Here is a 14,945-nt window from a genome sequence, read left to right as displayed (position 1 = left end):
CAGGACTAGGCAGGGTAGAAGCAGGGAAGATGTTATCAATGATGGGTGTCCCCAGAACCAGGGGTCACAGCCTGAGGATTCAGGGTAAACCATTTTGGACAGAGATAAGGAGACACTTCTTCACACAAAGAGTGGTGAGCCTGTGGAATTCATTACCACAGGAAGTAGTTGACGCTAAAACTTTGAATATATTCAAGAGGCGGCTAGAAATAGCACTTGGGGAGAATGGGATCAAAGGCTTTGGGGAGAAAGCAGGATTAGACTATTGAGTTGGATGATCAGCCATGGTCGTGATGAATGGTGGAGCAGGCTCGAAGGGCCAAAAGGCCTCCTCCTGCTCCTATCTTCTATGTATCTATGGATTAGCCTTTTGTGATTCATGTAATAGAATACTAAGATCCCTCTGCACCTTCGAGCTCAACAATCCTTCACCATTTAGACAATGAGCTTCTTTTTAATTCTTCCTGCCAAAATAGACTCTTTCACATTTTTCAACATTATTCTCCTCTCGTGTAACCTATCTATATCTTTTTGTAGCCTCCTTATGTCCTCTTCACATCTCACTTCTCTCTCTAAATAAAAGCAAATTACTGTGGATGCTGGAATCTGAAACCAAAGGTTAAATGCTGGAAAATCTCAGCAGGTCTGGCAGCATCTGTAGGGAGAGAAAATAGCTAAAGTTTCGAGTCCAGAAAGCTCAATGCAAACTGGAGGAACAACATCTCATCTTCCGGTTTGACACGCTACAGCCTTCCGGTCTCAACATCGAATTCAACAATTTCAGATGATTAGTTCGACCCCACCTCGACCCCTTTGTTTTCATTCCATTTCATTTTAACTGTCTTTTACCTTTTATTTTTTTGTTGTCTTTCTTTATATAAGTTTACCCCCCCCCCATCTTATCCACCTTTCGTTACCCTTTCTCCCCTTTGCTTCCCCCTTCCTCTCCCCCCACATCTGCAGTTTACCCTCTGATGTTAGTTTCCCTGCTGTTTGGCCTTTCACACCTTTTGTCCTCTCTGGGGACTGCCATTAACACTCTTTCCCCTTGGTTTCTGTGCTAGTAGCATCCCCTTTCCCTGGGTTTCTGTGGCTATGACTCATCTTTCATTCTCACTCCACAGTATAAATATTTCCCACTTTCTATGTCTGTTAGCTTTGATAAAGAGTCATTGGACTCAAAACGTTAGCTCTTTTCTCTCCTTACAGATGCTGCCAGACCTGTTGAGATTTTCCAGCATTTTCTCTTTGGTTTCACTTTCCTATCTTCCTTTGTGCCTTGTGTCATCAACAAATTTGGCAATCGTCCCATCCATCTCTTCATCCCAGCCATTGATATAAATCACAAACAGTTAGAGTCCCAACACATTTTGCTGACATGTAAAAGACCCATTTATGTCTACGCTCTGCTTCCTGTTGGCCAACCAATCTTCAATCCATGCTAATATGTTACCCTCTATAAGGTGAGCTTTGATTTTCCACAGTAACCTTTGATGTGACACAATGGAGTCAATTCTTCAGGTCCAGGATTTGTACTTGTTCTGATGAAGAGTCAATGACCTCTGTTTCTCTCTGTACAGATGACAGAAGATGTGCTGAGCATTTCGAACACTTTCTATTTCTATTGGGGCAAAAACAATCCCTTACCCAGCCCTCCAAAAAGGAATAAAACTCTAATTCTACTTCAGAAACAAACCTGCAACATTCTGAGATTCAGTTTGGCACATTAAGCGTGAATTTTCCAAAAAAAGTCAAGGTATGAAGAAAACAAAAAAAAATCAATGTCAAAGGAATAAATTAATCATTTATGCACTGAATGTGTCTGAGCAGGAGCTACTTGGGGATGTAGCAGCCTGTAGCCCCTCTGCCGTGCAATGTTGTGGAGGACGTAGCAGGCCATCACGATGTGGGAGATTCTCCTGGGGCTGTACTGGAGGGCTCCTCCAGAATGGTCCAGGTACCTGAACCGCATCTTCAGGACGCCGATGCACCGTTTGATTACACTCCTAGTCGCTGCATGAGCATCAATGAAGTGGGTCTCTGCATCAGTCTGTGGCCTCCAGATAGGTGTCATCAACCACGACCACAGCAAATAACCTCTGTCGCCTCGGAGTCAACCCCTCACCCGGGGGTGCGCCTTGAAGGTGAGAGGAACTGTCGAGTGTGTCAGGATGAAGGCGTCGTGCACACTGCCCAGGTGTCGGGAGACATGAATGATGTGCAGCTCATGGTCACACCACTCTCATACGCCGGTGCTCATAGGGGGACATGCGTCCCGCCGATCACCTCCTGGACCTGGGGCAGCCTGGCGATGGTGGCAAACCCCGCTGCCTGGCAACTTGGTGGGCTTGGTCCATATTGAAGTGGATGGATTTGCCCGACTGGGCATACACGGCCTCCATAATGGCTCGGATGCACCTGTGCACCAAGGTCTGTGAAATCCCAAACATGTACCCACACGGCGCATGGAAGGGCCCCATTGCGTAAAAGCTCAGGGCGGCCATCACCTTGACAGCCACTGGGCCATACTCCCATGGTTGCAAGTGTGCAATTATGCATGGTCTGCCGGAGTCTTCCATGACACGTTCTGGAGCACGGGTCGGAGCAGGACTCTGACTTTCCGGCATTGCCTTCTCCAACACCCTCCACCATTCCAGAGACTATCACCTCAGTTGAGCACATTAGTGAAGAGGCTCCTGGGACACTATCTGCTGCTCACCACACATTGCATCCAGTACAGCAGGTGGAGGTGGAACAGCCAGGGGTCCGGACGATCGGAGGATTGGTCAACTCCAGGAGCTGCCGCCCAGATGGATCCCGGGCTTCTGGAATATCCAGGCCCAGCCACAGTGCAGGTTCACTCAGAGACTCAGGAACTATAGGAGGGGGTGACGGCCAGCGTCCAGCTGGCACAGGTGCAGGAGTCCATCCACATGCAGGAGCAGAAGGTGGTGCCAGTCATGAGTGCCACCCAGGCCGACACTGCACGCATGGCGTCCGCGTTGGAGGCAATAGCGACGACGGTGTTGGCTATGGGTCAGTGTCCAAGGCCTGGGGCATTCTGTGCAGGCGCTGGCCAAGGCCCAGTGCAGCGCTGCCCTCTCACAGGCAGCCATGTACCAGAGCCACCTGGACATTGCAGCAGTGCTCCTCAGCATGGCCCAGTCACAGCAGGCCATGGCTGGGAACATAGGCAGCATTGTCCAGGCGCAGGCTGGCATTACTAGGGAGGTGGCCCACACCCAGAGGGAGGTGGCCCACACCCAGAGGGAGGTGGCCCAGTCCCAGAGGGAGGTGGCCCACACCGAGGGAGTTAGCCCACACCCAGAGGGAGGTGGCCAAGTCCCAGAGGGAGGTGGCCCACACCCAGAGGGAGGTGTCCCAGTCCTAGAGGGAGGTGTCCCAGTCCCAGAGGGAGGTGGCCCAGTCCCAGAGGGAGGTGGCCCACACCCAGAGGGAAGTGGCCCAGTCACTTGCTGATGTGACACAGACCCTCACGGTGGTGACGCAGTCGCAGTGAGATGTGGTGTAGTCCCAGACAGAGATGGTCCATTCCCTGTGCTCCATGCCCACGAGCATGCAGACCCTGGTCGAGACCAGAGTGGGCCTCCAGGACTGGCAGTGGCAGGTGGCTGGCCTTGGGGAATGGCTCCGCTCGCACCACATCCCATGGAGTAGCCCAGGGGCCATCGGGCACCCTGAGGGAGGAGAAGGTGATGGGGCCCATGCCAATGATTCCTGCAGGGGAGCTGCCGGAACACCGCAACACCTCGGACTCCTCTTCTCCCCCCCCCCTCACTCCTGTCCCTAGTACTTCTGGTGGGCAGCAAGAACGGGGTGGCACCACGCCACCTAGGACACCCGAACAGCGGCCGGGCCTATGCAGGCCAGGTCGCCCCAGGAGATGCACGCCAACGGGGACCTTTGTCGCAGGTCAGGGTCACAGCAGGCCGCCTCCATTCATAATGTACCGTCTGGGGAAACCACCTAAGCATTGTGTTAGGGCCCGTAAGGCCAGAAAGTTAGAGACCAGTTAATTTGGCACGGGTGCGGGGCACAGTTGAGTTATGGGGCTAGGGCACAGACTGGATATATTTCTGCACAATAAACACCTGGTAACACCGTTGGAACCTGCCCCGGTGCTCTGTCTGCTGTGTGTGGGGGTGAGGCGACCAGTGCTGGCCCTCTGGATGGATTGTCCTCCCCACCCCACCCCACGTGCCCGGCCATCCCCAGCACCCCCACCGCAGAGATCCGGTGATACCGTGTGATGGACCGGCCAGCTCACATGCAGACATCGGCCAGGTAGAAGGTGCTACTGCGGGCATGAGTCAGACATTGTCATACGATGTGGAGCACCAGACCTCATTGCAGAGCAGGTTGTCATCATCCTCCATCCCATGGACCAGACCTGCTGTTATGGTAAACCCAGGGCCCCCAGCTCGTCACGCCACAGGTATGTATCATGGAGGGGGTGTGCATGCGGGAGGTTTGCTGGTGAGGGAGGTGAGGGGGGTGTGGGTCTGGAATGTGGTGTCCGTGCCCCTAGATAGCAACACCCCCCCCCCCCACACCTAGTCGGTGAAATGCGATCAAAGCGTCACGTGCGCGCTGGCCCTGGCGATGGTGTCATGTGACCTCCCCTGCCTGCCTGGGCCCCATGTCCTGCTCATCGTCCCCCTCTCCCTCATCTTTCTCGTTGGACGAGGCCTACCCTTCCTCCTCACCCTCCTCCTCCAGCACATCGCCCCTCTGCTGTGTTATGTTGTGCAGGATGCAGCAGGCCGCCACGATGCAGGCGGCCCTCTCAGCATTGTCCTCTCACACTCTATCTCACACACGCTCTCACACACTCACATTCACTCACACTTTCTCGCACATGCATAAACACTTTCTTTCACACACACAAGCTACACACACATTCACTCTCTCTCTGATGTATGCACACACACTCACACACAACCTACACTCTCTCACACACACTACTCTCTCTCACACACACTCACATACACTCAAACATACAGTCACTCATGCACATACACACACACTCATACACATTCACTCTCACACTCTCATTCACACTTCCTCTTACACACACAAAGAACACTTACTCACACGCAGACTCTTACACATACTCTCACTCGCACACACATACACGTACACTGAGTCTGAGACATGCCACACAGGAGAAACCAGAGCTAGGGCGATAGAACAATGAAAGAACAAAGAAAAATTACAGCACAGGAACAGGCCCTTCGACCCTCCAAGCATGCACCAATCCAGATCCTCTGTCTAAAACTGTCACCTATTTTCTCTCTGCTCCCTGCCCATTCATGTATCTGTCTAGATACATCTTAAATTACGCTATCGTGCCCGCCTCTACCACCTCCGCCGGCAGTGCGTTCCAGGCACCCACCACCCTCTGCGTAAAGAACTTTCCACGCATATCTCCCTTAAACTTTTCCCCTCTCACCTTGAACTCGTGACCCCTAGTAATTGAGTCCCCCACTCTGGGAAAAAGCTTCTTGCTGTCCACCCTGTCTATACCTCTCATGATTTTGAAGACCTCAATGAAGTCCCCCCTCAACCTCCGTCTTTCTAATGGAAATAATCCTAATCTATTCAACCTTTCTTCATAACTAGCACCCTCCATACCAGGCAACATCCTGGTGAACCTCCTCTGCACCTTCTCCAAAGCATCCACACCCTTTTGGTAATGTGGCGACCATAGCTGTATGCAGTATTCCAAATGTGGCCGAACCAAAGTCTTATACAACTGTAACATGACCTGCCAACTCTTGTACTCAATACCCCTTCCAATGAAGGAAAGCATGCCATATGCCTTCTTGACCACTCTATCAACCTGCCACCCTCAGGGTACAATGGACCTGAACACCCAGATCTCTCTGTACATCAATTTTCCCCAGGGCATTTTCATTTACCATATAGTTCGCTCTTGAATTGGACCTACCAAAATGCATCACCTCGCATTTGCCCAGATTGAACTCCATCTGCTATTTCTCCACCCAACTCTCCAATCTATCTATATTCTGCTGTATTCTCTGACAGTCCCCTTCACTATCTGCTACTCCACCAATCTTAGTGTCATCTGCAAACTTGCTAATCTGACCACCTATACCTTCCTCCAGATCATTTATGTATCTCACAAACAACAGTGGTCCCAGCACGGATCCCTGTGGAACAGCACTAGTCACCTTTCTCCATTCCACTACTACTCTCTGTCTCCTGTTGCCCAGCCAGTTCTTTATCCATCTAGCTAGTACACCCTGGACCTGACGAGTCTTCACTTTCTCCATCAGCCTACAATGGGGAACCTTATCAAACGCCTTACTGAAGTCAATGTATATGACATCTACAGCCCTTCCCTCATCAATCAACTTTGTCACTTCCTCAAAGAATTCTATTAAGTTGGTAAGACATGACCTTCCCTGCACAAAACCATGTTGCCTATCACTGATAAGCCCATTTTCTTCCAAATGGGAATAGGTCCTATCCCTCAGTATCTTCTCCAGCAGCTTCCCTACCACTGACGTCAGGCTCACCGGTCTATAATTTCTGAATTATCCCTGCTACCCTTCTTAAACAAAGGGACAACATTAGCAATTCTCCATTCCGCCGGTACCTCACCCGTGTTCAAGGATGCTGCAAAGATATCTGTTAATGCCCCAGCTATTTCTTCTCTCACTTCCCTCAGTAACCTGGGATAGATCCCATCCGGACCTGGGGACTCGTCCACCTTAATGTCTTTTTGAATACCCAACCCATCCTCCCTCCTTTTGCTGACTTGACCTAGAGTAATCAAACATCTATCCCTAACCTTATCATCCATCATGTCCCTCTCCTCGGTGAATACCGATGCAAAGTATTCGTTAAGAATCTCACCCATTTTCTCTGACTCCACGCATAACTTTCCACCTTTGTCCTTGAGTGGGCCAACCCTTTCTCTAGTTACCCTCATGCTCCTTATATATGAATAAAAGGCTTTGGGATTTTCCTTAACCCTGTTTGCTAAAGATATTTCATGACCCTGTTTAGCCCTCTTGATTCCTCGTTTCAGATAGGTCCTACATTCCCGATATTCTTCCAAAGCTATGTCTGTCATCAGTTGCCTAGACCACATGTATGCTTCCTTTTTCATCTTAGCTAGTCTCACAATTTCACCTGTCATCCATGATTCCCTAACATTGCCATTTTTATCCCTCATTTTCACAGGGACATGTCTGTCCTGCGCTCTAATCAACCTCTCTTTAAAATCCACCCACATATCAAATGTAGATTTACCTTCAAACAGCTGCTCCCAATCCACATTTGCCACTTCCTGCCGAATTTTGGTGTAGTTGGCCTTCACCTAATTTTGCACTCTTCCTTTTGGACCACACAAGTCTTTGTCCACAAATATTCTAAAACTTACGGAATTGTGATCACTATTCCCAAAGTAATCCCCTCCTGAAACTTCAACCTCCTGGCTGGGCTCATTCCCCAACACCAGGTCCAGTATGGCCCCTTCCCGAGTTGGACTATTTACATACTGCTCTAGAAAACCCTCCTGGATGCTCCTTACAAATTCTGCTCCATCTAGACCTCTGACACTAAGTGTATCCCAGTCAATGTTGGGAAAATTAAAATCTCCTATCACCACCACCCTGTTGCTCCTACAACTTTGAATAATCCGTTTACATATTTGTACCTCTATCTCACGCTCGCTGTTGGGAGGTCTGTCATACAGCCCCAACATTGTTACCGCACCCTTCCTATTTCTGAGCTCTGCCCATATCGTCTCACTGCTCGAGTCCTCCATAGTGCCCTCCTTCAGCTCAGCTGTGATATTCTCTCTGACCAGTAATGCAACGCCTCCACTCCTTATACCTCCTTTTCTATCCCACCTGAAGCATTGATGTACTGGGATATTTAGTTGCCATCATGCCCTTCCTTCAACCAAGTTTCAGTAATAGCAATAACATCATACTCCCGGGTACTAATTCAAGCCCTACGTTCATCTGCCTTACCTACTACACTTCTTACATTAAAACAAATGCACCTCAAACCACCAGTCCCTTTGCGTTCATCATCTGCTTCCTGCCTACTCTTCCTCTTAGTCAAACTGACATGATCTAGTTTCTTCCAGGCTTTAGTTACTACCTCCTTACTGTCCACTAACCTCATTTGGTTCCAATCCCCCTGCCACATTAGTTTAAACCCTCCCCAACAGCGTTAGCAAAAGCATCCCCAAGGACATTGGTTCCAGTCCGGCCCAGGTGTAGACCGTCCGATTTGTAGTAGTCCCACCTCCGCCAGAACGGGTCCCAATGTCCCAAAAATCTGAACCCCTTCCTCCTGCACCATCTCTCAAACCACGCATTCATCCTGCCTATTCTCTCATTTCTACTCTGACTACCAAGTGGCACTGGTTGCTCTACCTCTGAGGTCCGACTTTTTAACTTGGCTCCTAACTCCCTAAAATCTGCTTGTAGGACCTCATCTCGTTTTTACCTACATCATTGGTGCCTATATGCACCACGACAACTGGCTGGTCACCCTCCACCTTCAGAATGTTCTGCAGCGATCTGAGACGTCCCTGACCCGTGCACCTGGGAGGCAACATACCTTTAGGGAGTTTAATTTTCGACCACAGAACCGCCTATCTACTCCCCTTACAATTGAATCCCCTATGACTATAGCCCTTCCACTTTTTTTCCCGCCCTTCTGTACAGCAGAGCCAGCCACGGTGCCATGAACCTGGCTACTGCTTCCTTCTCCTCGTGAGCCATCTCCCCCAACAGTATCCAAAATGGTATACCTGTTTTGGAGGGAGATGACCGCAGGGGACACCTGCACTGCCTTCCTGCTTTTTCTCTGCCTTTTGGTCACCCATTCCCTTTCTCCCTCAGCAATCCTAAGCTGTGGTGTGACCAATTCGTTAAACGTACTGTCCATGACTTCCTCAGCATCGTGGATGCTCCCAAGTGAGTCCATCCGCAGCGCCAGAGCTGGCATGCAGTGTAATAAGAGCTGCAGCTGGACACACTTCCCACACGTGAAGGATCCAGGAACATCAACCACGTCCCTGAGCTCCAACATTGAGCAAGAGGAGCATCACACAGTTCTGAGATCCCCTGTCATTTTTAATTTTAAGATTAACTTAATCCAACTATAATATCAAATAATAAATAAATGAAAAAGGAAAAAAAGAGAAAAATTGATACCAATGACACAATAAAAAAATAGAAATAGAAAAACCTTACCTTATCAACACACCTCAAGGAAAAGTAAAACTAATTACCAGTTACCAGCCAATCACTTACCTGCTGGCTGGGACATCACAGTTCAACTTCTTTCTACTTCTACCTGCCCTCGAGTTTCCCTCTTGATCTTTACTCGGCTGGGATCTTTAGTGATTTTTTTTTGGTTAGAGGAGGAGGTAGGGAGGGAAACACTGAAGACGTGTTTCGGGTTTAACTGTCACTTGACAATAGCTCCTCCACAAACCACCTTCTGGATACAGTAACCACAAATCACTGATGCAAATTTTCCCCGCAACAGCCAATTAGCAGCTCTGCTCTGCTGCCCTCTGCTGGATGCTTTCCTTCACTTGAATACGAAGGGTGTCTTGCTCAGGTGCACCTTCTGGATACAGTGACCGCAATGCACTGATGCAAATTTTCCCCACAACAGCCAATCAGCGGCTCCGCTCTGATGCCCTCTGCCCTATGGTCAAGGGACCAAGGAGAGATTATGATGGGGAGGGCCAGAGCAGGGCAACAGACACCATCAACTGAGGGCGGTCTTGTAGGAGATTGGGAAGCCAAGGGCCTTGTGAAACAAACTAAACATAGAGATACTAGGCTTACTTTGCGCTCCAGCCACAGAGCTGAAAAGAGTGAAGAAAGCAGTACCTGGAAAGGCTGAAACACAATCGTCCATGAGATTAGCAAGGAAGGAGGAAGTGAGCAATCTGGCACCTCCTACTCAGTCAATGAATATTGTTGGACGCTGACCAATCAGATTGGCACGCTACCAAACAAATGATCCTGGACAAACTGCCTGCCTGTGTCTGTGAGAGCTGAAAACAATCTGCTCCAGTAGTTTCAAAAACTGTTTGTTGATGTAACCCGAGATGTTATCATTATGGTACTATCAGAACCTGGCTCTTTTCCACAACTTATCATCATAGTGAGGTGGAGAGCTTGTAGTTTACAGTATGATTGACAGATCAATGAGGCTATTAAACGATTAACTGTCTTTGATGTAATTACAAATGTAATTGTTTTATAGGGGATTAAGTACTTTAAGTGTATTGAATACACTTTCATGAATGGAATTGTTTTTATATAGAGAATCCAGTAATAGATATTTAAAACTTTAATTTGTTTAATCTCAGCATGAGTCATGAGGTCTGCGTATGGTAAATACTGAGCGAATTGGCATGGAGAGGAACATTTGTTGGCATTAAGCTAGCCATAAGATGGCATGGGTTGGATAAATTGACACCAAGTTAGCAAAGGGGCTGTAAGGCACCATGGTGTTGTTGGGGTCATGGTTAACACAGACGGTCATTTGGGATGGATAGGGGGCATGGGTTGCTGTAACTGAACCGTGATTGACACCTGAGTTACAGCCAGTTAAGGAACTTTATCATCTACTTGTCCTGTTTAAAACTGGTCTGTTATAGATAAATGGTGCATAGAAGATAGGAGCAGGAGGAGGACTTTTGGCCCTTCGAGCCTGCTCCGCCATTCATCACGATCATGGCTGATCATCCAACTCATTAGCCTAATCCTGCTTTCTTCCCATAGCCTTGGATCCCATTCTCCACAAGTGCTATTTCTAGCCGCCTCTTGAATATAATCAAAGTTTTAGCATCAACTACTTCCTGTGGTAATGAATTCCACAGGCTCACCACTCTTTGTGTGAAGAAATGTTTCCTTATCTGTGTCCGAAATGGTTTACCCTGAATCCTCAGGCTGTGACCCCTGGTTCTGGGCACATCCATCATTGATAACATCTTCCCTGTATTTACCCTGTCTAGTCCTGTTAGAATTTTATAGTCTCTATGAGATATCCTCTCATTCTTCTGAACTCCAGCGAGAACAATCCCAACCTAGTCAATCTCTCCTCATATGACAGTCCCGCCATCCCTGGAATGAGTCTGGTAAACCTTTGCTGCACTCCCTCGAGAGCAAGAACATCCTTCCTCAGAGAAAGAGAACGAAACTGCACACAATACTCCAAGTGTGGCCTCACCAAGACCCTATATAATTGCAGCAACACATCCCTGCTTTTATACTCGAAACCTCTCGCAATGAAGGCCAACATACCATTAGCCTTCTTTAACGCCTGCCGCACCTGCATGCTTACCTTCAGCGAATGGTGCACAAGGACACCCAGGTTCCACTGCGCATTCCCCCCTCCCAATTTACAACCATTCAGGTAGTAATCTGCCTTCCTGTTTTTGCTTCCAAAGTGAATAACCTCACACTTATCCACATTATACTGCATCTGCCATTGATTTGCCCATTCGCCCAACCTGTCCAGATCATGCTGTAGGATCCCTGCATCCTCGTCACCATTCACCCTCCTATCTAACTTGGTATCATCTGCAAACTTTGAGATGTTACATCTTGTTCCCACATCCAAATCATTAATATTTATTGTGAATAGCTGAGTAAGTTTGATTGATCTTTACCAGTGGTAACCAATATCTAGGGGAAGAAATTTAATTTTTAAAAGGAATACCTCTAATTTCTTTATTAACAGAAGACAAGACAACAGTGTTGGTCAATGAGCCAGAATAGGGCCTGATGAAGTAAACAGAAGCCGCAGTTGCCTCTGTCAGTTTAATATCCATTTGACTTTGCACTGTATATTTCCGTTGGTGCAAGTTGGGAACAGTGCAAGCACTCCCTTGAGGGCATCTGGGTTCTTTGTGAACAAGACCAAACATTGAGTACATCCTTCAGCAATTAGATTGACAGATTGAGGATTGGCCAGTTGAGAGTCGGAAATGTAAGTTAGAATCATGAATTGCTCATTAATTCAGGTACAGAAAGTGGAACAAGGAAAGAGAAGGAAAGATTGGAATAAGAGTGATAGAGAAGAAGTTTCACAAATCATATTTCCAACAATTAAGATCAAAAAGAATTACATCGCATACTTGTATATGTCAATGCAAGAAATATTGTATGGCAACATTTATGATTTATCGTTAAAATGATTGAAAGAGACAAGCCCTATCTTCACACATCCTGAACATTTGAATGGGAGCTGATGGCTGTTTACTGACAGAGTGCCACGTCTCAGAAGTAACATACAGATGTTTGTCTTTATACGTATACTTATGCACATCTTAAGTTGCTGCCTGATTTGAGCATATATAATAGTGAATACTATTAGCCTTACTGCTATTTTTACAGAAATTCTAGCCCAATATCTTAGCAATTTGAGGGAATTTGAAGCTTTTATATTTTGAAGGTTGGCAGGAATACTTGGAAAAGCTAAAGAGCCCTTTGAAGGCTGTCAGTAGGGAAAGTCTTACTCATTCTTATTCCAGATTTGGATGGACCAGATTATTTTACTGAAAGGAAAATAAATAATAAAGTGATTATTTGGAGATCATTTCTTTGTTTGGCGGGTAAAGGTCCTTTTCTGAATACTGTTAAACCTTGGTACAGTAATAGTTGCTTCCACATGGTTGAATTCTATTCCTCCATTACTGTTTCTCACTGGGCCTGAATGAGCTCAATAAACCAAGGTGACTCCCTTGTTTTTGGTATCTACAATTCATGCTTTGATAAGTTGAAAAGCGTTCAACCTTTGTATTCGACCATCTGCTTTCCACATGTTGCCGACAGCTCGTGACTTAACACCATTTAGGCACCAGAATTAGCTCACCGAAATTACTTTGGGCAGTGAGAATTGGCAGACCGTGGAGGTAGTGGAGATAGATTATGCAATTGTCAAATCCAGAGTTGGAAGAGTCCGGATCGGGATCAGGGAGGCATGCTCGGAAAGTTGGCTTGGATAGGTGTTGGCAATTTTGAAAAATTCAGTTGAAGGTTACGGATGTCTATTGACTGAGGGGGAGCAGGCTCAAGATCTACTCCTGCTCCTTCTTTACAGGTTTCGTATGCTACCCACATTCATCCATTCTGACATGGAGTTTTCTGAAACAGCTCTCTTGGAGCAGCCTCATCAACTGAGAGAACTAAATATTCTTTGGGGGAGGAGTAGGTGCCAATAACCCCATGAACTGATGGCTTCATACATCTTGGGCGCAATTCTCCGCACTCACGACGGTGCGGAAAATAGCGGGGGTCGAAAATTTTTACGGCCACGCTAGTCTGACGTCCTCCTGCTATTCTCCCCCCCCCCCCCCACGCCCGACACGAATCGCTGCCGCCATTTTTTTACGGCGAGCAGCGATTCTCAGCTGGCCGATGGGCCGAATTCCAAGCCCTTTACGTCCGTTTTTATGAACGGCAAACACACCTGGTCTGGCTGTTCATAAAAACGTCCGTAAAGTCCCGATCTTGGCAACCATGGCACCGATTGGCACGGCAGTACCACGGCCGTGCCAAGGGTGCCATGGGCCCACGATCGGTGGGCACCAATCGCGGGGAGCGGGTCCGATTCCCGCGCACTCTTCGTCCTTCCGCCGCCCCGCTGTATCAATTCGCGGGGCGGCTGAGGGGCATCCCGGCCCGCGCATGCGCGGGTTTCACGCAAATGCGCGATGACGTCATCCGCGCATGCGCGGGTTGGAGTCTTCCAATCCGCGCATGCGCGGCTGACGTCATGCGACGCGTCAGCCGTCGCAAACTCTGGCAAGCGGGCTTAACAAAATTCGTTAAGCCCGCGATGCCGGAGTTCATGGCCGCGGCATACTAGTCCCGACCAGAATCGGTTCCCGGTCGGGGAGGGGGAGGGGGAGGCTGGCGTCAAACCCGCCCGGTTTTGACACCAGCCTTACGATTTCTCCCTGTCTGGGAGAATCGCGCCCCTTGTCCTTGGGCAGGGCCAAATTTTCCTTCGATCCAATTCCCATGTTGAGGAACATTAAAGGCACAACATTGAGTCAAACTGGCCGGAATTCTCCAGTTGTTGCGATTCAGTTTTCCCACTGTGGGGTGGTTACATTGGGAAATCCCATTGACAATCGGTGGAAAGATAGAATCCTGCCGCCAACGAAAGGCAAGCGGCCGAGAAACACATGGCTGGCAAACCGGAGAATCCAGCCCACTGTCTGTCTGTCCCTGAAACATTACACTCAATGAATCCTCTGAAAAACCTGGCAAATCACTATAACTACTGCGGCCTACACTTGCCAGTTTAAATGGCGTCTAGTTGGAATGCCTCGTCTTCCATTCTATTTTCTCAAGTTTCAGCCACAAATTAATCCCACCACAATATAAGGCCATTATGAGTTAGCAAGTGTTATCTTTCTCAATGGAAGCAGTCAATTAGAGTGTGAAGTCTGCTGACTGGTATGGTTCCTGTAATATCCTGCACGGGCCTTTTGGGATGGGAAGATTATCTTCCCCGTGGTTCTGCCAGAATACGAGCTCCTCCGCTGACGGGCGGGGTAACTGCATTTAGCATTGTGAGGAGGTCTCACCTCTTAGCCCCTGACTGTCTCTCGGGCGACGGTTGAGCAGGGCCCGGTGGTGTATAGCGAGCCGGCAACCAACACTTCCTCATCGAACATTGCCGGCAGTTGGTTATCAGGAGACTCCCCATCAGAACCAACCGGCAACAGAACCGCCATTGCAGAGTCAGAATCCTCAGCAGCCTTCATCTTGGTGTCAAGTCCCCTTGGGATGGCACCTGCGGAGCCATCGGTGCCAAGATGGCCTGACATTGTGCAGGTTCCTCCAAAAAGGGGTCGCCCATCACAGGGCTCCTAGTCCAGAAAGGATCAAGGTGTCTAT

The sequence above is a fragment of the Scyliorhinus canicula genome, chromosome 1 (assembly GCF_902713615.1).
Source record: "Scyliorhinus canicula chromosome 1, sScyCan1.1, whole genome shotgun sequence".
Taxonomy (NCBI): domain Eukaryota; kingdom Metazoa; phylum Chordata; class Chondrichthyes; order Carcharhiniformes; family Scyliorhinidae; genus Scyliorhinus; species Scyliorhinus canicula.
Note: the sequence above shows the minus strand (reverse complement) of the source record.